Source organism: Heterocephalus glaber, unplaced genomic scaffold (genome assembly GCF_053883595.1).
Source record: "Heterocephalus glaber isolate CG9 unplaced genomic scaffold, H.glaber_assembly_v1.0 deba00001586, whole genome shotgun sequence".
Classification (NCBI taxonomy): domain Eukaryota; kingdom Metazoa; phylum Chordata; class Mammalia; order Rodentia; family Bathyergidae; genus Heterocephalus; species Heterocephalus glaber.
In genome coordinates, this window is record NW_028258364.1 from 9,450,347 (window position 1) to 9,475,168 (window position 24,822).

The 24,822-nt window shown below is 40.4% G+C and overlaps 1 pseudogene; it reads left to right on the forward strand.

The window, feature by feature from the left end:
- The first annotated feature begins 14,472 nt into the window (after positions 1–14,472).
- LOC147823406 (proline-rich protein PRCC pseudogene) lies at positions 14,473–23,919 on the forward strand (annotated as a pseudogene).
- Positions 23,920–24,822: the final 903 nt, after the last annotated feature.

Sequence of the window (24,822 nt, forward strand, 5' to 3'; positions counted from 1 at the left end):
AGACAGTATTCAAAATGCTAACAGCTCACCTAACTGGGACAGAAACCATTACTTATATGAGAAAATTAATGAGAGAACAATATGGAATGAAAGACATATAATAGATTTTAACATGTAAATGTAAGATTTTAGGAAACACTGTTGTATGATGGCATGCATTGTAGGCTTACAAAAAATGCCTGCAAAATTAATTTGAATAATGTAGATAAGAGCTGTAAACTGAGGTGAATTGAAACACTCAACTTAAAGGGCCAGATAATGGACTCAGGAACCTTTATTTGTTGCTGTCTCCAAAGGACCTCAAGATTTGTATTCATTGTTCAGTGCTTCTACCTCTGCCAGGCACTGAGATGAGACGAGGATGTGAGGTTATGACTACACAGAGAAAAAGAGAAATATAAACAAAGATGTGCAGTAACAAAAGCATGTACAAAGGACAGGAACAAAGAATAGGAAACCATTAAGTCTGCTGATGAGGCACATAAGGGGAAATTAACAAAAGAAATGATCTGAACTCAGTTTTGAAGTTTAGCACTGGTTTATCAGAAAGACCATGGGCAAGAAAACTCTGGGTAGACAGAACATCATGGGCTAAGAAATGGAGACAGGAAACAATACAGTAGGCTCAAGAAATAGAAATAGTTTGGCACTGGTGGTTCTGAAAGTATACAGTTTGAATGGGATAGTGAAATATGAAGCTGCAAAGATGGTCAAGGCCTGGGTCATGGAGTCTTTACATCCCATAATAAGTGGCTGGGCATTTATCCAGCAATCATTGATTAACCATTCAATTGTTTACACAGAGGATTGACAATTAAAATTATGATTCTTGAAATTTTTGTATGAAGTAATTTTCTCCTGGACCACATGCATTAAAATCTTGTCTAGTGCTAGTTAAACATTCAGAGCTCTGAATTCTACCCCTGATTCACTCAGTCAGACTTTCTAGGGGGAAAGCTTGGGAATCTGAATGCTCAGCTAGCTTCTTTGCACTATGAAGTTTCAGACTCACTGCTCTCGGCAGTGGGATTGAGGAGAAGGGAAAGGCTGCAGGTGGGGAGATCATCCAGGAGGAGCGGTGATGCTCAGACAGAAAGGTCAAGGCAGCGACAATAGGGGCACAAGGATGAAGATGAACTTGAGAGATATTTTGGAGATAAAAGCAAATGCAGTTGGTGATTGATTGGGCTGGTTGAAGAGAAAGATTTTAAGCCATGTTTCTGGATTAATTGCGTGATGCACCAATAGTTATTATTAGTGGTTTAATAAGTCACACTTTTCCTCTTTTTTTCTTGCTTAAACTCTTTTATTGGTACATTTTAGGTATACAGTACGTTTACATTTATCATTGGGTGCTTGTACCTGTACATGATGTATCTTGGTTCTTACTTTTTCCCCATTACCTGTGTGCTCTTCACCCCTCCACCCTTCCCTATTTACATAGATTTCTTTTCCATGTTTTTCTTTTGTCATAATTTCTCCTTTCCCTTCTTTCCTCTCCCCTTCCCCTCCCACTTCCCCTACACCTTTGGACCTTTTCTTCCTATTTCAAATTATCAATTATTCATTTTAATCATTTTAATCCTTATTTACACTTTCAGTTTCTCACACTAGAGAAACTATTCGGTATTTACACATATGTGACCTATTTATTTCACTTAAGAGTATGGCCTCAATATGCACCCATTTAGCTATAAATGTCTCTAGTTTGTTGTTCTTTATGGCTGAGTAGTACTCCATTTTATAAAAAAACCACATCTTTGCCAGGGATTTAGCTCAGTAGTTCCGCCACCTGCTCTGCAAGTGCAAGGACCCGAGTTCGATTCCCAGTACCAAAAAGAAAACCCCACATCTTCCTTATCCAGTTTCCAGTTGATGGGCACTTGGGCTGTTTCCAAGTTTTAGCTATTACAAACTGTGCTGCTATAAACATGGGTGCACATATATCACTGTGGAATGATTCTTTTAATTCTTTGGGGAAGATACCCAGCAGGGGAATAGCTAGGGACCTCTAGCCCTAGTTCTTTGAGGTATCTCCACACGGATTTCCACAGTGGTTGCACCAGTCTGCACTCCCACCAACAATGGAGAAGGGTTCCTTTCTCCCCACACCCCCTCCAGCATTTGTTATTGGTTGATTTCTTGATAGCAGCCATTCTTTGTGGGGTGAGGTGGAATCTCAGTGTTGTTTTCATCTGCATCTCTCGAATGACCAGTGATGTTGAACATTTTTTCATATATTTATTTGCTGCTTTTACTTGTTTGTCTGAGAAATGTCTGTTCATTTCAGATGCCCATTTTTGAATTGGGTCTTTGAATTTGGGGGGTCTGATTTTTTTCAATTCCTTATATATTCTAGATAGTAGACCTTTTTTCTGAGGTACAGCTGCTAAAATTTTTTTCATATATTGTAGGTGGTTTTTTAGCTCTGTTGGTGGTTTCTCCTGCAGTGCAGAAGCTTTTTAATAAGAAGAGATCCCAGTTGTTGATTCTTTGTGTTAGTTCCCGTGTTACTGAGGTTTTGTTCATAAAGTCTTTTCCTGTGCCAATGTCTTCAAGAGTTCTACCTAACTTATCTTCCAGTAAGTTTAGTGTTTCTGTCCTAATATTTAGACCTTTAATGCACTTTGATCTTAGTTTAATGCATGGCAATAGGTATGGGTCTATTTTTAGTCTCTGACAGGTTGAAATCCAGTTTTTCCGACACCATTTATTAAATAGGTTATCTTTCCTCCAATGAGGATGATTGGCTCCTTTGTCAAAGATGAGGTGGCTGAGTATGTCTGAAGTTGTTTCTGCATCTTCTAATCTATTCCACTGATTCTCGGGTCTGTTTCTTTGCCAGTACCGTGCTGTTTTTAATCACAGTAGCTTTGTAGTATAGCTTCAAGTTGGGAATTGTGATACCCCCAGCCATGTCTCTGTTGCCCAGAATTGCTTTTGCTATTCTAGGTCTCTTCTGGTTCTAAATGAATTTTTGGATTGTTTTCTCTAGTTCTGTGAAGTATATTGTTGGAATTTCAATCAGCATTGCATTGAATCTATATAGCAGTTTTGGAAGTATGGCCATTTTCACTATACTGGATCTTCCTACCCAGGAACAAGGGATGTCTTTCCATTTTTTTATATTCTCTTTGATCTCTATTTTCAGAGTGCTGTAGTTTTCAGCATAGAGGTCTTTTGCTTCCTTTGTTAGATTGATTCCTAGGTATTTCATTTTTTTGGATGCTATTGTAAAAGGAATTGTTTCCCTAATTTCTCTCTCAGTGAGTCTGTTATTTGTGTACAAGAAGACAATTGTTTTTTGAGTGTTGACCTTGTATCCAGCTACTCTACTGAATCTGTCAATTAAGCCTAGAAGTCTTTTGGCTGAGTTTTTTGGGTCTTCTATGTAAAGCATCATATTGTCGGCAAATAATGACAGTTTAACTTCTTCCTTTCCTATTTTTATTCCTTTTATTTCTTTCTCTTTTCTAATCACTGTGGCTAATGTTTCCAGAGCAATATTGAACAGGAGTGGTGATAGTGGGCATCCTTGTCCTGTTCCTGATTTTAACATGAAAGTTTTCAGTTTTTGACCATTGAGTATGATGGTGGCTGTTGGTTTTTCATAGATAGCCTTAATCAGGTTGAGATAAAGACCTTCTATTCCAATTTTCTGTAGGGTTTTTATCATGAATGGGTGTTGGATTTTGTCAAATGCCTTTTCTGCATCTATTGAGATGATCATATGGTTTTTGTCCTTGGCTCTGTTAATATAGTGTATTACATTTATTGATTTATGTATGTTGAACCATCTTTGAATCCCTGGGATAAATCCGACTTGGTCAGGGTGTATGATCTTCTTGATGACCCTCTGTATTCTGTTTGCCAGTATCTTGTTGAGGATTTTTGCATCTATGTTCATTAGGGAGAATGGCTTGTAGTTCTCTTTTTGGATTGAGTCTTTCCCTGGTTTTGGAATCAAAGTAACACTTGCTTCCAGGAATAAATTTGGAAGCCTTGCTTCCCTTTCAATTTCATTGAAAAGTTTAAAGAGTAATGGCAATAGTTCTTCTCTAAATGTCTTGTAGAATTCAGCAGTGAAGCCATCAGAACCTGGGCTTTTCTTTGTTGGTAAATTTTTAATTACGTTTTCAATTTCACTTGTTGTAATTGGGGTGTTTAGAATTTTTATATCTTCTTCATTTAACTTTGGCAATTTGTATTTATCTAGGAATCTGTCAATTTCTCCTGTGGTTTCCTTTTTTTAGAGTACAGGTTCTCGCAGTAGGCATTGATGTCCCTCTGGATTTCTGCTGGATCTGTTGTGACTTCACCTTTTTCATTCTTAATTGCATGGATTTGAGCCTTTTCTTTCCTTTTTTGATAAGGTTGGCTAAAGGTTTATTGATTTTATTTATTGTTTCAAAAAACCAGCTCTTTGATTCATTGATTTTTTTGGTATCATTCTCTTACTATCCATTGCATTGATTTCTGCTCTGTTCTTTATAATTTCCTCTCTAGTATGAGCATTGGGTTTGTCATGCTTTTCTTTTTCTAGGAGCTTGAGGTTCAGCATTAGATTGTTTATTTGAGCTCTCTCTGTTTTCCTAATATGGGCATTCACTACTATGAATTTCCCTCATAGAACTGCTTTCATTGTGTCCCACAGTTTCCTGTATGTTGTACTGGCATTATCATTTACTTGTAGAAACTGTCTAATTTCTTCTTTAATTTCCTCTGTGACCCATTGATTGTTCAGGAGAGTGTTATTCAATATCCACGTGTTTGTGGAGGTTTTGCAATTTCTTATGCTATTGGTCTCCAATTTTATTGCACTATGGTCTGATAATATACAAGGGGTAACTTCAATTCTTTTACATTTACTTAAACGTGTCCTATGAGCTAGCATGTGGTCTATTTTAGAGAATGACCCATGTGCAACTGAAATGAATGTATATTCTGATTTTGTGGGGTGGAGCACTCTGTAAACATCTATCAAGTCCATTTGTTCAATAGCTTGGTTCAGTTCTAGAATTTTGTTGTTGACTTTTTATCTAGATGATCTGTCTATTTCTGATAGTGGGGTATTGAGGTCCTCCAATATAATTGCATTAGTGCTTATTTGGTTTTTCATAGCTATTAGCATTTATTTGTATAGTTGGGGGCGTTTGTATTTGGTACATATATATTTAGGATTCTCATCTCTTCCACTTGGATTGTTCCCTTCACAAGGATGTAGTGACCATCTTTGTCTCTCTTAATTAGTTTTGGTTTGAAATCTACTTTGTTTGCAAATAATAATTGTACCCCTGCTTTTTTCTGGGTTCCTGTCAGGTGGAGAACTGTTTTCCATCCTTTTACTTTCAGTCTATGAGTTTCTTTTTGAGTTAGGTGTTTCTTGTATACAGCATATTGTTGGGCTTTGCTCCTTAATCCATTCTGCCAGTCTATTTCTTTTGATTGGTGAATTGAGGCCATTAACATTGAGGGTTATAATTGATAGATATTGACTCATCCTTGTCATGATGTTTTACTCATGTTGGCTCTTTTAGTTTTTATTTTTTCCCCCTTTCCCTTTAGTTTCTTGCCTTGCCTGGTGACTTCGCTCTGTTGGGCCTCATGGAGTTGTGACCTTCATTGTCTTTTTCTAGGATATTGTTTAGAATTTTTTGGAGTGCTGATTTGGTATTCATGAAATTTCTCAGGTGTTCTTTGTCATGGAAGTATCTAATTTCCCCATCGATTTTGAAAGATAATTTTTCAGGATACAACAGTCTAGGTTGGAAGTTATTTTCTTTTCGGGCTTGAAATACTTTACTCCAGGCTCTTCTTGACTTGAGGGTTTATGTGGAGAAGTCTGCTGTGATTCTGATGGGCTTTCCTTTGTATGTGATGTGTTTCTTTTCTCTAACTGCTTATGGGTGTTCTTCTGTTGGGTTTCTGGGATCTTGACTATTATACGTCTAGGAGTAGATTTTTTTTGATCGTGGCTAGTTGGAGTTCTATATGCTTCACTTATCTGTATTTCCAATTGTCTATCTCTGTCTGGGAAGTTTTCTACTATTCTGTGAACAGTTTTTTTCATGTCATTTGTACTTTCTCTTGCTTTTTCATGGACTCCTATCAGTCTTATGTTATTCTTCTTTGCATCATCTAGCAGCTGCTGAATTGATTTCTCATGTTCGCTTACTATTTCCAAGAATTCTCTGTTTTCATGGTTACTAACTGCAATCCTTTCTTCTATATCTGATATTCTATCTTCAGATTCCCTTAAGCTGCTGTGGATACTTTCAGTGGAGTTTTTAATCTCTTGGATATCTGTTTGAATCTGTTTCATGGATTCCCTTTCTTTCCTGTGTTGGGTGATCATGGCTTCCATTTCTTTCTTATGCTGGGCATTCATGGCTTCTAGCATGGTTTTGAGCTCATCTATTTTTTTTTATTTATCTTTTTCTGTTCTAGAGCCTCTAATCATGTCTTTCATTCTGCTCGCCATCTCTGTAGTTATCTGGGAAATTATTTCTGCTTTGAATTTTTCTAGAGCCTCATTCATCTGTTTTGGTACTTCCTGTGCTATCAGTTCAGAGTGTCTGGGAGGTTGAATATCAGACTTTTCCATCTTGTTTCCCCCAGAATTTGCCTTTGGTGGGGTGGAAGTGTGGGTTTGTGCCTTGCTTCAATGTCTTCTCATTTTTGTTTTTGGTACTGTTCTTGGTTTAATTCCTGGGTTGATACTTCAAAATTGCTTATTGTAAGTATCCTTGTTGCTAGTATTTAGAATCCCTATGGAATGATTGCTTCTCAGAGGTGTCTTCCAGATATATCTGGACTTTAAGTTTTGAGTTTCTAATGACTCTGAGGCTATCTCATTTTCATTATGCCAGGAAGGACAACTGATTAGATCAATCACAATACCTTAGCCCAATTGATGCAATTAACAACACCATAGCATCATGCACAGCTTAGAAAATGATAATTTGTGGTAGTTATTAATCTACACTTTTTACCATGTGAATTAAATCAAAATTGAGGACCAGCCCAATATGTTTATAGTGCATAAACTCTTCAACATAGCAACTTTACCCTTTGGGATGGGGAGTTAGAAGGAGTTGGGGAGGGAAGGATGGATAGGTAGAAGGATAGGGAAAGGTTACCAGTGAGGCCAGAGGACACAGAAAAATCATGGAAACTCTAAGAAACTGTTGAAGACAAGAGGAAAAGACAGAATGAAAGAACAAAGATGAGAACAGAGCAACCTAACAGCAATAGGGAAGCTATAAACTGTATTTACTTTCCTTTAAAACTAACAGCATAGGGAGGCTAGATACTGGACTTACTTTCCTTTAAAACTAATGACATTCAAGAGAAGGAAAAAGGGAAGAAAAGAAAAAAGAAGAAATCTGAATTAGGGCCAGAAAAGGAACAAAAAGGTAGATGAAGAACAATGTAGGATAGTGAGAGAATGAGAGAGAGAGAAAGAGAGAGAGAGAGAGAGAGAGAGAGAGAGAGAGAGAGAGAGAAGATAAAAGAAAAGTTTGAAAAGAGTAGAAAAAAATTAAAATTAAAAATAAGAGCAAAAAAAATAATTTTGAAAATAACAAAAAATAAAAATGAAGCTCCTCCTTCAGGGTACATCTCTACTGTCACAATAGACAATGAGGGCAGCAGTATGCAGATATAAGTCAATGAGTCTCAGCAAGCTAGTAGTAGACCCATGAGATTCAGGCAGATTTCTGGCTGCAAGTCCCAAGTTGAGCTCCCTGTCCTCCTGCAGGGTTGAACTGTGCAAGGTTCTACTGCAGTTTACAGCTGCCCTTCCCCTGAAGATAGTCCAGGTTCCAGTGGGAGGTGATGATCCCTCCAACTTACCAAGTACGGTGGTCTGGTGTGCCTGTATTGCAGAGATTCTCTTCACTTTCCCAGTGGGCTTCAATTTTCATCAAGGAGACTGAGAGAGTCCCTCTTTCTGTTATTCACTTCTGCTCTATCTTCTGGAGCTCAGGACAATGGCCTTTATGACCCCCTGTGCCTCTGTAGCGGAACCAGGTACCAGCACAGCCAGGAGGCCAGAGGCAGGGAGGTGGGGGTGAGGTGGGGTTGGAGGGGTGCTGCAGGAGCCTGCACAGCTAAGCTGGCCACTGGAGGGTGGGGCGAGGGAGGGAGAGAGCCTTGCTTCACGTGGTTGAGGTCCTTACCATCTGCTCTCTGATTGGTCCATGCTTTTCCTTTAAATATATGATTTTAAAATTCAATGCATTCCTAAATTTAATGATTGTTTCTTTTGGGGGACTAACTTGTTGAATTTTATGGTATGAATAAATGTGAAAAATATGTCAATTTATCGAAATCTGTAATAGACAACTTTTTTTTTATTCTTTTATTGGTACATTTTAGGTATACAACACAATTACATGTCTCATTGGGAACTGTACCTTTATATAATGCACCTTGGTTCTTATTTTTTCCCCATTCCTAGACCTCCCTTCACCCCCTCCACCCTTCCCTGTTTACAAAGACTTTATTTCCATTTTTTCCATTTCTCAGCATTTTTCCCTTCCCTTCTTTCCTTTCCCCTGCCCCTCCCACTACCCCTACCCTTTTGGACCTTTTCTTCCTATTTTGCATTAACAGTTATTCATTCTAATCATTGGTACATTTTAGGTATACAATATAATGACATTCATCATTGGAAATTTGCACCTTTACATAATCTCTCTTGGTTATTTTTCACCCTTGCCCAGCCCTCCCTTCAACCCCTCCATTCCTCCCTATTTACAAAGATTTTGTACCTATTTTTCCATTTTCTCATATTAATCTCACTCCCTTCTATCCTTTCCTCTAGCCCTCCCACTTCCTTCCCCTTTGCCCCTTTTCTTCCTTGTAATAGTCAACTTTTAAGGAGAAGATTTATTTAGTTGTATCTGGCAAAGTACCTATGAACAAAATGAATAGAAAGCTTTGTTTCCGATATTTCTGAGAGAACCATATACTTGCAATGTAGGTTTAATTTATCACATAATCAAAGCCACTGGAAGCATCACTCAATGAGTTGAAGATGCAATGGGGTTTAGTAGATTGGTCTTTCAGGTCAGGCAAAACCCAACAAAATTATTAAGTATGTTCCTGTGCCTCCATTTCTGCCCCTTTTCTATTTCTTCTTGCTGATCCTGTCCTGAGAAAAAGATGCCTTTCCTCCTACTTGCATTTGTTGTAACAACTAATTCTTGTGAACTAACATACTGTAGATAAGAACCAAAGCTGTAGTTCTTTAGGGGAGTGTGGTGGAGTTTACAGTGTGCATGCATGTCTGCTTCTCTGCAATTCCAGCCAACTGTGTAGATTGGCATGTGGCTGGGTTCTGCCTCATGGGATGTCAGTGGAACTGATGGCGGGCTCCCCTTATAAACTGGCATCTTCCATGCTCTGAACTTAAAATATCCTGTACCATCTTCCATGTTGTCCCAAGCATGCATATCTGACTTTGTATGGGCAAGAAATACTTTTGTTGTATCAGGCTCTGAGATTTCAGTTTGCTTTGCCTACTCTGGTCAACATATAGGGGTATTTTCAGTCTTATAGATGGCTACTGAAGGTATTTGTCACAAGTGAATGAAACTTATGGCATAATGATAGACACTGGGGGGACTCTTTTTGAATAAAGATAAACTCTTTTGGTACAGCCTTAAGTCACATCCTGAGAGTGACACTTCTTGAGCCCTAGGATATTGCCTTCATATCAGAATTTATCTCTTTGCCTTGGTCCTGCTCCCATAATGTTTGCAGGATTTTTTAAAACTGGAAAATGGATGATTAATACCCATGTAATAGAATATTGTGGAGTTTAAAAGAGATGCCATATGTAAAATGTCTAGACCAGCGCCTAGCACATAGCAGGTGCCAGAGCCATCCTGGGAGAGTATCAGAAATTCGATCCCATAATTAACTTTGTAAATTTTTGATGTGATTCACAGATGGGTGTTGTTTACATTAGTGACATCTAGTAATTTAAGAATTCCCACTTAAAATTTGCACTTTCTACATTTCAGTGTCATCATACTCTGGCTGCCCTGACCAAGTTGATGCATGGATAAGTACCCAATAAACAGTAACTATTTCTATTTTACTATTATTTTTCTAAAGGAAGTGAGAGCAACACTGCTATTGTGACGACATTATTCTCTCGATTTAGGCCAGAGAGGCCAGAGCTCCATGGTGAGGCTGATAGCTGCACAATGGTGTGCAACTGATTGGACGGATGCCAGTTGGACTGATTTATTCTAAAGGGCAGAAAAACTGGACTGAGCTATGGGCAAAATAGCCATGTTTTAATTGTGTTTGTCCTCAAACCATTTCTTTCTGTAGACAATAGCAGGAAAAATGTTGGCTGTGGGTGGGGTTGTAGATTCCAAAGGGCCCAGGTCAGAATTCCATAGTTTGCAGCTTTCTGAGCCTCACCATTCTCACCATTGAATTTCTCTGCTTTTGAATGAGGGCTTTGAACCAGGTGGCCCATCCTCTAACCTGATATTGATATAGGATATATATATATAATATATATAATATATATATAATATATATATAATATATATATTATATATAATAGATATCTAATAGATATATAATTTTTAAGAGTCCTTTCTCTAACCTATTATAACCCAAACATATTTGAAGCATCACATGATTCAATCTCTGTACAAGGAAGAATTCAAATAAACAGTCTCATGCTTCAAAAGTACTTAGCTTTCTTCAGGTGTTTTGCAATTCCTCAATAAATTGCCAAGGTGGGGTTTCTTTTTTGGGGGGATATTCTTTTTTATTTACTTATTTTATAAGTCCTTATAAAATTAATTATCAGACATGCAAAACAGAACTTTACTGAGATATAATTCCCAGTCGTACAATTCACCCATTTAAAGTATACAGTCAATAGGTGTTAGGATGGAATGTGCATTCTTCATATAGAAAAAGGATCTTAAATTCCCCCTACTTCACTTTCAGTCTCAATCTTTTCCATGTGGATATGAGGTGCTCTGAATCTCCAACTGATACCTCCTGATTTTGCATGTTCTCTCTGATGCCCATTCTACATGGTTTCTGATCTTTCTTCTTCCTTCCTTTCCTTGCCACCTCTCAGCTCTTAAATATATAAATCATCTGGGATTTATCTGCTTTTTTGCTTTCTATTTGCTCATTATTTAGATTGTGACTATCAAGGGTCCAAGAACAGCTAGAGCAGGTGAGAAAATTTCCCCTTTAGACATGAGTGGGGGACATGGGGCTTCACACTTGATTCTGCTGTGTTGGGGAAGGGGCACCATGGCTGGTTCTCCCATGAATCTTCCTCTTTTCGGTTCCAGTCAGCTCTGCCCTCAGGCATGACTAGAAGTGTGGAAGTACAGTGCTGCTTCTGAGGAAGGCCTAGCATCTCAGGAGACAAACTGTTGAATTAATTTCTAACAGATTGACACAGATTCCACTCATCTCATTTGTGCTGTAAAACTGCGAGGTTGTATGCTTGCATTGCTTCTCACTTCTACCTAAGGTGAGTGGGGCTCTTGATAGAGTCTCTGGGATGACATGGGTGTGTCTCTCAGTGCAGCAGAAGGCTGGTCCTTGCCTGTTGTGGCAGGCCCCTGCCTGACAAGGCCACGCTGGGCTCACAGCTCCCAGGGAAGTCATTGCCATGGTGTGAAGATTTCTCCATGACCCAATTTGTTCAGTGTGTTGTTTTACAGAATTTCATACTGATGAAAATCAATTAAGGAATAAATATTTATTAAGTGCCTGCTGTCTTTAAAATATGCTCTGAATATTTTGTATAATGCATAGTCCTTAATCTCAAAGGAGATACAGCGAGGATGTATACATAAGCAAATTAATATTATCATATTAGAAGTAAAAGAAGGTTATCTTTTAGGACAAACTTGAATTTTTTTAATTGAAAATAATCTTTGTACTAGATCATTAATCAATAATACATTATTTATTGTAAACTTTTTTTATAATATAGACAGAATCATGAAGAAGAAAGTACAAAGGATTATGAATTCTGCTTCTTAGAATTAACTATTGTTAGAAGTTTTTTTCTTTGTATTGGGGATCGAATTCAGGACATTTCGCTTGTGAGGCAGGCGGCGGCACCACTGAGCTACATCCCCGGCCCCATTGTTAGAGTTTTGATGAACATACTTTGAGACATCTTGCTATGCATACATCCACCATATATTATACCTACATACTTTTACTTAACCAGATTTATAACATATTTACTATTTGTAACTTTTTTTTCTCTCTGCAGTATGTTAGAACTGGTTTCCCCATAGATATATGTAGACTGATGTTATTATGTTTAATTGTAGTACAATATTGCATTGTATCATCGTAATTTATTTAATAGATCCCTTATTGATGAAAATTTAAATTATTCTTAATTCTTTAAAGTACTATAAACAATCATTGCTTGGTGTAATATTGTGCCTGTTGCATAAATTTTTTGGTGGTGAAATTGCTGGATCAAAGAATTTGAGTGTTTAAACTTTTGATATATAATGCCACACTTTCTTCAAAATAACCAACCCCCTGAATTCAGATGCTGTGGATGCCCTGTCCATGTCTTTTTTTCCCACACTGGGACACCTCAGAGAGAACAAGTTTGTGGATTCTTGTGTGGCTCTGCCAAGAATATTCTGTAGCTGTGCAGCCCGGGCACAACTAGGGAGGCAGGAAACACTCGACTTGTCAGGAATTAACGTGACTCCTAACCATCAGTGACAGGAATTGATGGATAAGGGTCTGGTGACTTTGCTCCCTTCCTGCACTGTTCTACACAGTCCAGTCCAGTTGCCTGTTGTAGAATCCTGCTTGCTTTCCTCTCTTATTGATGGACTTCCCTGTGCTTTGCTGGGCTTTTGGGGGCTTTTACTCAAATGCTAGTCTTAGGATTTGCTTTTTGATGAAACTCAAATGAATACAACCTTCATATCACAGATGAAAAGTATGCCAGGCAGAATAATTCACCCTGCTCCTCAGATGTCCAGGTCTTAATCCCTGGAACCTGTGAAAATGTTACCTTACATGGCAAAAGGGACTTTGCAGACGTGGCCATGTATGCAATCATATATTAAGAATTTGAATCTGGAGGGTTATCCTGGATTATCTGGGTGGCCCCAACATGATCACAAAGGTCCTTAAAAGTAAAAGAGGGAGGTAGAGGGGAAAGTCAGAAGAAGCATGAAGATGAGTTAGAAAGAGGCAAGCATTGTGTGGAGGATAAGGGCCATGAGCCAGGGAGTGTGGGTGGCCTCTAGAAGCTGGAAAAGACAAGAGAATGGAACTCCCTTTGTCCCCAGGGCTTCTAGAAGGACCATAACCCTCCTGGCACTTTGACTTTAGCTTGGCAAGATCTGTATTGGGCTTCTAACCTACAGAATTATCGAATTATGCATTTGTGCCCAGTTTTTAGTAATCTCTTATGGTAGCAATAAAAAAAAAAAAAACTAATACAAAAAGTTAAACAATATAAGGCCTGGAGCCAGGAATTTAGCTCAGTGGTTTAGCCACCTGCTGCGCAAGCACAAGACCCGAGTTCAATCCCCAGTACGAAAAAAACCAATATAAGGCGGGAGATACCAGAAGCATCATCTGGCAGTGCTTATTATTCACAAGAGAGGCATGAACAGTGTGGCTGAGAGAGGGAAGAAATCAATCCCTTTCTTTCTTCTTGAGCAGTTTGTTGTGGATGAGTGTAGAGTAGGTGACTCACTGACCTCTACAAGGAGGACTATGGCCAGAAATTCTCCCAACAAGTTGGGGTTTTGTGTGTTTTAATTTACTTGAAAATTCTGTTAGGTTTCTGAAAAGTTTGCTCTGTATAAAAATTATCTGGTAAAAAGAAAAGCTTAAAAAAAGATTATTTGGGGGGGGTATTTAAAATGCAGTCTTGGATCACATTTACCAGAGGTTCTGATTCAAAGGCCTTGGAATAGGGCCCAGGAATTTGCATTTAAAACAGTTATTCTGACACATGTTGCCCTAGAGGACTCTCCTACTAGAAAGCTTTGGTCCTTGGTAGCTGAGGACAGGGTCGCCATGGTACCTACTTTGTCACACAGGTTAAGTAGGCAAGATCAGAAGAAAAGTAAATTGCTATAAATTATCTACCATTGTCATGGGCAAAAATTCTAGTTTTGTTTCTGTTTGGGAGAGTCAGTCACAATCATCATTAGCATCAACCAGCAGGCTGATTGTAATAGAGAGGGAGGGGGCCTGTGTCACCAGATACAAAGCATCTGGGCCCTGGAGCCCCTAAGGATTGTTTGATCTTGTGAGTGGTTTGCCTACAGTAGCATTTCCTCATTTGGCTGATGGGTGTATCATTTCCAAATGACCTTGGAGAGTCAGAGCAGTTTGCTGATACTAACTGGAAGCTGCAAACTCAAACATTTGGGATATCCTGATGATTGCAGATGTGCCAGAGGGTGTCTTGGATCTTCCCCAGGGAGGGCCATGGAGGTCACCTTCAAAGAATGCTTGCCTTTGTCTTGTGCCTTTTTGAAGGAGGCCCTGTGCTTGTCTAGCTCCATGCAGCTCTCTGAAATGTCAGGAGATAAGAAATGCCTCTCAGCACGAAGGCTTCCAGACACATATGTGACAAGAAATTTGGCATCAGCTTTACAAGTGTCAGATGTCTAGGATAAAGCAATATGGGTATAGTATTTCTGGTGCTATTTTGGTGCCTTCTGCATGAGCCTGCAGCATTAGAAAAACTGCTTCTCAGCTTTGGGTGATAGCCTTACTGGCGCTCAGCTTGCATGTCTGAAAGTACAGTAGAGTTGGGTCACCAACATACTAGTAATGGGCCACAGCAAAGACATGGTACTGACCTTTCAGGGAGTGCCTTTGAGGGGCCTGGGGCATTTTCCAACTTATGATGATTTGGGTGGCATGGCCACAGGACCTCTCATCAGATGGCTCCATGAAGCATTAACTCTTGCAACCCCCCTGCCAAGGTGGTAAAAATTCTTGTCCTTGCTTGTCAGACATGGAGAGGCCCAACGGACAGGGTCACAGGCTGGTCAATTTATTTATTGTTGGATGACATCAGAACAAATTTCTACCCTATAGAACTCAGGGAATTTGTCTCCTGGCGAGAGTGCATTTTTGGCACTTTGTGACTTGCTGAAAGACTTGAAGTTCTCAGTCTGGCTGTTCATTGGTTAAGAACAAATGCCTAGGGCACTTGGCTTAATGACTGTCATAAGCAGTGTGAAAAAATGTGTAAGAAAAAACAAAATATGGTAATGTAGAGAGGTTGTTATGGCAATAATATTCAATAGGAATATTGTATATGAAGTCTGAGTGCTAATGCATCCCCTCACCCAATATATTTGAAACTGTTTGGTTCCTGTTTTAATTTTAATTTTATTTATTTCATTTTTAAAAATTGAGTGACGAGCTCTGGACACCATAGCTTACAAAGGTCAAAATAACTTAAAGTGGAGATTTTCCTGAATGATTCAAATGTGGGAAAGAAACAGCTGTGAGAAAAGATGAAGGTATGGCTTTTAACTTATAGAAAGAAGAAAAATTATGTAGGGTGTAAATTTATCACAAAAGATTATTTTGTAAAAGATAATTTAATTTTCTTTCTTTCTTTCTTTTTTTTTTTACTTGGTACTGGGGATCAAACCCGGGTCCTTGCGCTTGCCCTTGCGCAGCAGGGGGTGAAACCACTGAGCTAAATCCCCAGCCCCGATAATTTAATTATCTACTGATGACAAAGCTTGAAAAAGAGGGTTTATCCCAGAGCATGAAAGATTTAAAGAGTCATAGGACAGAATTTTCTGGAGTGGAGGATGATTAAAAGGCAGAATAGGCTCCCTGGAGAGGAATTTCTGCTTCTGGTCACTTAGGAATAGGCTGAATCAAGCAAGGCCTGATGGATGTTAATGGCTTCCATTGGCAACCCCAGCACCCTAAGTAGGCTTCCTGGTAGTGATAATGGATTATTTTTCTCTCATCTGTTTGGTTTGAAAGAATTTTACACTTACTGAAGAGTTGCAAAACTAGCACATAGAGTTCCAGTATGTCCTTTACCCAGCTTATTGTGATTGCTAGTATCTTATACAGCCATGATTCAAATATCAAGAAATTAGCATTGTTACAACACAGTAGAGGCTTTGAGGAGAAACACAATAGGTAGGGCAAGGGTGACAAATTCTTTAACAGAGCAGATCACTTGTTTGATCACCATATGAGATTTCATTTTGACAAATGGCTTTGTTGCAAAAATTCAAAAACCACAGATGTAGGAAGACAGACAGACTGACCTCTGTTACTAGCATTTTGTACTTTTGATAATTATTTCACTTGTTGAAAAATTATTTCTCATTTTAATCTCAATTAGTGATCTTGCAGCTGGTAGTCCCACAGGAATATTTTTGAAAGAAAAGGATAAACTCCATGAAGCTCTATGAGCTAGAAGAAAGATGACAACTACATTTAAGATAGTTGAACTGTAATTATTAATTAGTGTTATACAAAAACAAATGAAGCACACAGTTCTGTCAGTGTCTTGGGAATCATAGTGCCCAACAGATTAATAAGAGCTCAGATCCAAAAATAAAGAACTCAGATCCTAATAAATGAATTAAAATCATTCAAAATATTATGCATATGGGCACCCTGCAGTATGACAACTGGCCCATTTCTAAGAAGCAACATCATCTAAATACAGAGGATTGAAAATGGTTTTGTTAAATGTGTATGGGACTAAAGTGCCCAATATATATCTACTATTAAAAAAAATTAAAGCACAAGGTCCTGAGTTTGATCCCTGGTATCCAAAAAAAAAAAAAAAAAAAAAAAATTATTCATGCAAAAATAGGCAACAGTGTGGTGCAGTACAAGTGTTGGGCACTTGAAAGATTCTCTGCTCATGAAGATTGGTAAAAAAATTCTTCACTATGACTCAGTTGTGCAAGATTTCAGAGGGATGATTTAGCTGAGTCTGGAATGCCAGGCTTTCATCATGACATTTAAAGCATAAGAGCTTGACAGAGGCCTCCCATTAGTTGCCGAGTGTGATGGAAAGAATAATGGCTCCCCAAAGATGTCATGTACTAATCCTTGGCACCTGTGAATATGTTCGCTTACATGGCAAGGGGGATTAAGGCTCAAATGAAATTAATGTCACTATCAGGTGACTTTGAGGTAGGGAGATTATGCTCGATTATCTGGTGAGCCCAGTGTAAGTACTGGGTCCTCAGCAATGAAAGAGGTCCAATGAAAAAACGGGCAACTAAAATGAACAGACCCTTCTCAGAATAAGTACAAATAGCCAATAAGTACACGAAAAGATGTTCACCATCTCTAGTGAGCTGTATGGCCTGCTGATTTGTAACTGCTTCTGTTTTCATTAGAGAAATGTAAATTAAAACAACGCAGATTCTCTTACTCCAGAAAGAATGGCTATCATCAAAAAAGTCAAATAATAACAAATGCCGGAGAGGCTGTAGGGAAAAAGGAACCCTTCTACATTGTTGGTAGAAATGTAAACTGGTACAATCACTATGGAAATCAGTATGAGACGCCTCAAAAAGAAACATAAAAATTCCATTTGACTCATCTATTGCCCATGTAGGTATCTTTCTGAAGGAGTTAAAAGACAACATATTACAGTTATACATGCATACTCATGTTTCTAGCAGCACAACTCAGATTAACTAAATCTTGGAAGTGGCCTACATGTCCATCAATAAATGTATTTATACACAGTGGAGTACTACTCTGTAATAAAGAAGGATAAATTTGAGGCATTTGTATGAAACTGGATGCACCTTGAGACTATAATATTAAGTGAAATAAATCCAATACACAAGCTTAAATATTAGATGGTTTCTTTTATATGATAAACCTAAACTACAAAACAAGATAAAGAGTGAAATAGATGATACAGAAATAGAAGATAGAGGAAACAAGGAAGGGGACCAAGAGATGGAAGGGGAGGGGGAAAGGGAACATAAACAGAATTAAAGTATGTTAGGTACATGTACCAGCTCTCCATAAAAAACGTAACCATTATGTACTGCAAACATGTACTAATAAAAATAAATTTTTTTTTTTTTTTTTTAAAGTGAAAGAGGAAATCAGTCGTGGCCATGGGCTCCTGCCAGGGTTAATCTCAGAGTACGGAGCAGGCGGGGCCGTTGGCGCTCCGCCCCGCCCAGTGGTGGGGCCTGCTAGGCCTCGCGGCATCCCCGGTCTGGAGTAGGCCTAGTCTGCCGGCAAGGGCGCCCCAAAGGCGGGAGGCGCCATGTCGCTGGTTGCCTATGCCAGCAGCGATGAGAGCGAGCCAGACATGGGGGAGCCGGGGCCGGAGGAAGAAGAGGCGGCGGCCCTCGCGCCAGGGCCCACCTTGGGAGGCTTGTTCTCTTCCCTCCCTGCACCCAAGGGTCCGGCCTTGCTGCCCCCGCCGCCCCAGATGCTGGCCCGGCCTTCCCCTCCGCCCCTGCTCCTGCCCCCGCCCCACCGGAGACCCCAAACTCCAGCCTCCACCGCCCTTACCCTTAGGCTGGGGAGGGGATGGGTCTGGGGCTGCGGGCTCCCCCGAGGCCCTGGCCTCAGCCGGCCCCCTCCCCTGTCGGCGGTGCCAGCCCCCCCCCCCGGGGGGGGGGCCTTCCTAAGCCAAAGAAGAGGACAGAGCGGGTGAAGATCGTGGCGCCGGAGCTGCACAAGGAAGATTCAGATTCTGAGGAAGATGAACCCACAAAGAAGAAAATTGTCCTTTAGGTATCCGGCGAGGGGACTGGTTTGTCTGCCTTGCTTCCCCACCTAAAAATCTGACTGTGAAAGAGACTTAACAGGTTGCTCCTGCCCCATGCCTTCTCCCGGAGACCCTCAGATGGCTCCTCTGATGCCAAGCCCTCTAGACTGGCTTCTAAGACCAAGCCTTCCTCTCTTGCACCTGTCGTGGGCACCACAACAACCACTCCGTCGCCCTCTGCCATCAAGGCTGCTGCCAAGAGCGCTGCCCTGCAGGTGACAAAGCAAATCATGCAGGAAGAGGACGACAATGATGAGGAAGTGGCCCCTGAGAACTTTTTCTCCCTCCCTGAGAAGGCCGAGGCACCTGGAGTTGAGCCATACCTTTACCCTGTCCCCACTGTCCCTGAAGAGCTGCCTCCAGGCATGGAGCCCGAGCTGGCGTTCCAGGACAATGCAGCCAACGCCCCCCCTTGAGTTTAGGATGTCAGCAGGCTCCAGTGGGGCCCCTTGGACGGCTAAGCCTGGGGCTGACTACAGCTACAATCAGTTCTCTGCATATGGCGATGCCAATGCTGCTGGTGCTTATTATCAGGATTATTACAGTGGTGGCTACTATCCTGCGCAGGACCCGGCTCTGGCCTCCTCCCAGGAAGTCGCCCCAGATGCCTCCTTCATCAATGATGAAGCATTTAAGCGGCTACAAGGCAAGAGGAACCGAGGGAGGGAGGAAATCACCTTCTTAGAGATCAAAGGTGATGACCAGCTCAGTGGGGCCCAGCAGTCAATGACCAAGTCGCTGACAGAAGAGAAGACCATGAAGTCATTCAGCAGAAAGAAAGGTGAGCAGCCAACAGGCCAGCAGCGGTGGAAACACCAGATCACATATCTGATTTGTCAGGCTAAAGAGTGGGAGCTGGAACTGAAGAACACCTGGTTGGAGAACAAACTCAGCCGCCGCCAGACGCAAGCCAAATATGGATTCTAGGGCTCTGGAACCCACTGCTCCCAGGATCTCCTACAGCCCAGGCGGCCCGGCCCCAGCTTCGCCTCCAGGACCCCCACTGCTCTAAGCCCAGGACCTCTTTCCCTGGACCCCAGCCCCCGCCTCTGCGAGAATGAACCTATTTGATAGATTTTTCTTAACAAGTTAGAAAATTCAGCTCCTTCCTGTGACACAGCCAGCAAACTCAAGTGCTGCCTCCACAGGGCCGGGCTCTGGGGGTGGGAGTTTCCCCACTGGGTGTGGTCAGGTATTGAATTCTCCCCCAGCCTTTTTTTTTTTTTTAACAAGGGATGTCTGTTAAAATAAAACATTCAATCTGACAGATAAAAAAATAAATAAATAAATAAAGTGAAAGACGCAGAAGAAACTGTCACAGTGCAGTGATATGTGGAAGACTTGGCTGGCCATTGCTGATCTTAAAGTTGGAAGAGAGTCACAAGAAAGCCACACTGAGATCAGCCTCTCCAAAGTCCAGCAAGGGACTCTTTCACAGAGTCTTCAGAAAGAAGTGTACCTGCTGGCACCCTTGATTTTAGCCCATTGAAAATGGTTTTTAACCCCCATAACTATAAAATAATAGATTTTCACTGTTTTTGGCCACTAAATTTATTTTAACCTGTTATAGCAGCAATAGGAAATGCAATACATTAGTCACAGCCTTTGAGAGATCCTCTGCAATCTGATTCCACCAAATCTACCCAACTTTATCTCCCTTCACTCTCCAACAGTGTCTTCTGCTCTAGTAAAGTGAGTATCATTCCCCTCTCCACATACACTAGGTTCATCCCCAGCCCTAGTTATTACCCCTTCAGTGGGGTTCTCTAGAATGAACCTGTGTGGATATGGTTTATTCTTTGCATGAACTGCTAGGCTAACTTTACTTTGACTCCTCAGATGATCAGATGTTAATTGCATGTTAGCCATGTGTGCCACTGATACCATGCGAATGACTAAAGGGCTTAGTTTTAGCTGCACATACATTGACTAGTGGAGGAGGTGAACACAGAGCAGTTATAAAACTGCATGCCATACAGTATAGCTGAAACACATGTAGAGTGGTAGAAGAATGAAGGGAAGGAATGCCTGACTGCCTAGTGGGAGTGAGTATGGGGAGAAAGATGGTGTCTAAATAAACATTCTCAAATTGGGGGATGCTCAGGCTGACTCATGAATGATGAGTTTTCGAGGCAGCAAAAGAATGAGAAACGAAAAGTTATTTCAGACAGGACAGCTAGTTCAAAAGAGAGAGATATGCGATGTTTTATGAAGGGACTATGAATAGTGTGGCATAACAATAGAGGTTTAAGGAGAGAACAACAAGAAATTAAGTTGGAAAGCTAGGCAGATGACAGGTGGTTTTACAGGTTATGCTAAGTGGTTGATAGGTACCAGGGAGCCAATGAATGATTTAAGCAAGAGAATGATTTACATTTTGGAAAATTCCTCTCATTTTCATAGGAAAGAGAGATGTGAAAGGGATGAGGCTAAGGCAGAGAGAGAACAGCTAGGAGCCTGTGGTCTAGGAAGGAATCAATTGCTAGGGCCCGAACTAAGGTACTAATAGGGGATTCAGAGAGGTGAGAGTTGGGAAATATTTAGAGAGAAAAATCTATGGAGAGGAGGTCACGGAGTGGATGACCCTCTGAAACAGAAAAGTTGATTTGGTGAGAAAAATAAGATGCTTGGTTTACTAGTAAATTTGAAGTGCACATAGAATAGAAAAATGAACGGTCCCAGCACACAACTGGTGTTGAGGTCAGGCACAGGATTTAGGCTGAAGACGATTCTGGAATCATTAGTATGTGGGCAAGAAGGCAGAGCTATATAAATATGTAAATGGCTCAGCAAGTTTTAGGAGACCCAGGAGACAGTGGTGTCCCAGTGTCTTAGTTAGTTTGGCTACTATAACAAAAACCCCACAGCCTGGTAGCTTATACAACATAATTTATCTCTCACAGGTCAAGAGACTGAGAAATTTGGGGTTAAAGTGCTAGCCTCTCTAGAGTCAGGTGAGGGCCTTCTTCCTGGTTTGCAGGCTGCTGTCTTATTATTCCTCACACGGTAGGGAGGAGAAAAGAAACAGCTCTCTTGTGTCCACCCCCCTCCTCTTCCACCTCTACCTAGTTCTTTGTGGTACCGGGGATTGAACCTAGAACCTTTCCACTGAGCTACATCCCCAGTCCTTTTTTATTTCTTATTTTGAGTCAGGGTCTTGCTAAGTGGCTAAATTGTATAGGCCGGGATTGGACTTCTCATCCTCTAGCTTCAGCCTCTCAGAGTGCTGAGATTACAGGCATGTACTTGACATTTGTCTTTTCTTATAAAAATACTAACCTCATTTATGAAGACTCCATGCTCATAGCCTAGTCATCTCCGGAAGGCTCTACCTCTAAATACCACCATGTTGAGGAGTAGGATTTTAACATGTGAATTGTGGAGGACATACTCAGTCCATAGTAGCCAGGGACATGGGGAAGGGAGTGTGACAAACAAATCTAAACAGCATGGAAAATGATGGAGAGGTCAGGTAGAATGATGAACATTTTTGTTATGGTTGAATAGCCTTGTTGCAGGAGTTTCATTGAGGTCTTGGGAGTGGAAGTCAAGTCTGAGAGTAAATTAGAGGTGATGAAGTAGGAAAACCCAAGGTGACCATCACTTCTAAGAAGCTGGGCTGTGTGACGTCAAAGGTAGAGAGCAATGGCAAAGTTGAAAGAGATTTGAGTGATCTCTGAGTGGGAAGAGGGTGGGAGGAGAAGGAAAGGGGGAGGAAGTATTATTAGAAAGAGAAGAAGTCAGATAACCTAGTGTAGAGAATCTAGCTTTAGATTAAGGAGGATCCCTCCGACCAAGGTTAGTTTGTATGTTGTGAAGTACAATTGGGTATAATAAGTTGAAAGAATTCCCATTCTTTAATAATCATCATGTAGGAATGGTGGGCATCTTTCAGAAGGAACAGGTTTTGGCAGGAGGCCTGGCCATGAAGACCACCTTTAGGGTTTAGCACAGAATTGAGTAGGGAAAGTGAAGTGGAGGTCATTGGAATTTGGAAAGGCAAGGAACTGAGGTTTAGGTGTTGGATGGGTACTTCACAAGGATATTTGTTTTGCCCAAGCTGATGGAGAGATTGAAGCAAGAGGAAATTGATGAATCTGGAGCTGAAGCTCTTAGAAACTGCACGCAGGTGATGATTTGAGTCACTTCTGTAATAACTCAAATTTACTCTTGATAAAGGGTGGATTATTGGAATGCTACTCAGCCATAAAGAACGACAAACTAGAAACATTTATAGCTAAATGGATGCATATTGAGGCCATACTTTTAAGTGAAATAAATAGGACACACATGTGTAAATACTGAATAGTTTCTCTAGTGTGAGAAACTGAAAATGTAAATAAGGATTAAAACAATTAAAACAAATAATTGATAATTTGAAATTGGAAGAAAAGGTCCAAAGGGGTAAGGGAAGTGAGAGGGGTAGGGGAAAGGAAAGAAGGGAAAGGAAAAATTATGAGAAAAAAAAAAAAGGAAACAAAGTCTATGTAAATAGGGAAGGGTGGAGGGCTGAAGAGCACACAGGTAATGGGGAAAAAATAAGAACCAAAATACATCATGTACAGGTACAAGCACCCAATGATAAATGTAAATGTATTGTATACCTAAAATGTACCAAGAAAAGAATTTAAACAAAACAAAACAAATGAAGGATGGATTGAAGACCCCCCTGACCATGTAACAAAGCTTACCTGCTGGTAACAGTGCTTTCTCTGTTATCAGTGAAGCAATTGTGGAAGGAATGGATTCATGTTGCATGTGATTCCTCAACTGGCTTATGAGATATAAACTCTCAACTTCTTGTACTTTTCCAGGGAGAAAAAATTATCAATACATAGATAATCTCTACCTGTTGGCTGTTGCACTACAACCTTGTTTAAACTCAAAATATAATTCCGACTTGTTGGAAGGTCAGAGTAGAATTTTTAAAGGGTTGAATTATTAAAGGTAAGATTGAGATCCATTTTTTGTTTTGTTTTTTGAGACAGGGTGTTGCTACGTAGTTCCCGCTGGCCTCAAAGTAGAGATGATCCTGCTGCCTCAGCCTCCCAAGTGCTGCGATGACAGGCGTGTGCCACCACCCCTGGCTGACATCATTTTTAATATGACCAAAAGAGTTCAAAGTCTTTCATAATAATGAATAATTATGTCCCCTGGAAAGCATTGTCAGGGCTCCAGATCTGTCTTTGTGCATCTTGTTGCAATCTTTTGTAACTTTTGATAGATCTAGTCAACTATTGTTTCCAAGGGCAAAGCAAAGATCTTAAAACATTTATGAGATTTATGGCCTAAATCTAAGCCATAAATGAAGCATAAGAGGTCTTAGACATTTTTGCCTGTATGACGTTTTTCTTTTTCTTTTAGACTTCCTAAAAGCAAAGAGACAAATCAAATCAGTAGATTAAGCCTGTTACTGATGAAGCTAGACATTGCCAAATTAATATAATTGAAAATAGCACCATTTTCTTAGCCTTGCTGGGTGTGGTGGCATACTCCTATAATCCCAGCACTCGGGAGGCTGAGGTAAGAGGCTTGCCATGAGTTCGAGGCCAGCCTGGGCTGCATAGTGAGTTCAAGCCCAGCCTGAATGACAGAGCAAGACCCTGTCTCAAAAAACCAAACAAAAAACAAAAACAAACAAAAAAGGAAATCTTAGCCTCAGGTCTAGATGATTCTTTTTTTTTGGTACTGGGGATCAAACTCAGGACCTTGTGCTTGCAAGGCAGGTGTGGTGCCACTGAGTTAAATCCCTGGCTCTCTAGATGATTCGTATACCAACCCTAAATCTACTTACTGAACATTAAATAGTCTACACTGTTTTGTGGGAAAGGGCAAGATACTCTGAAGTAAAAAGTATATCTGGAGAGATGATCTGATTCAGTGATCAAAAAATTTAAATCTGTTGGTGTTTGTAATGTGTTGAATGGTGGTTCCACCCAAAAGACACACTTCAGGGGTGGAGGTGCCACCTGGTAAGTACATGTGCAAAAATGTCACACTACAAATGGAGTTCA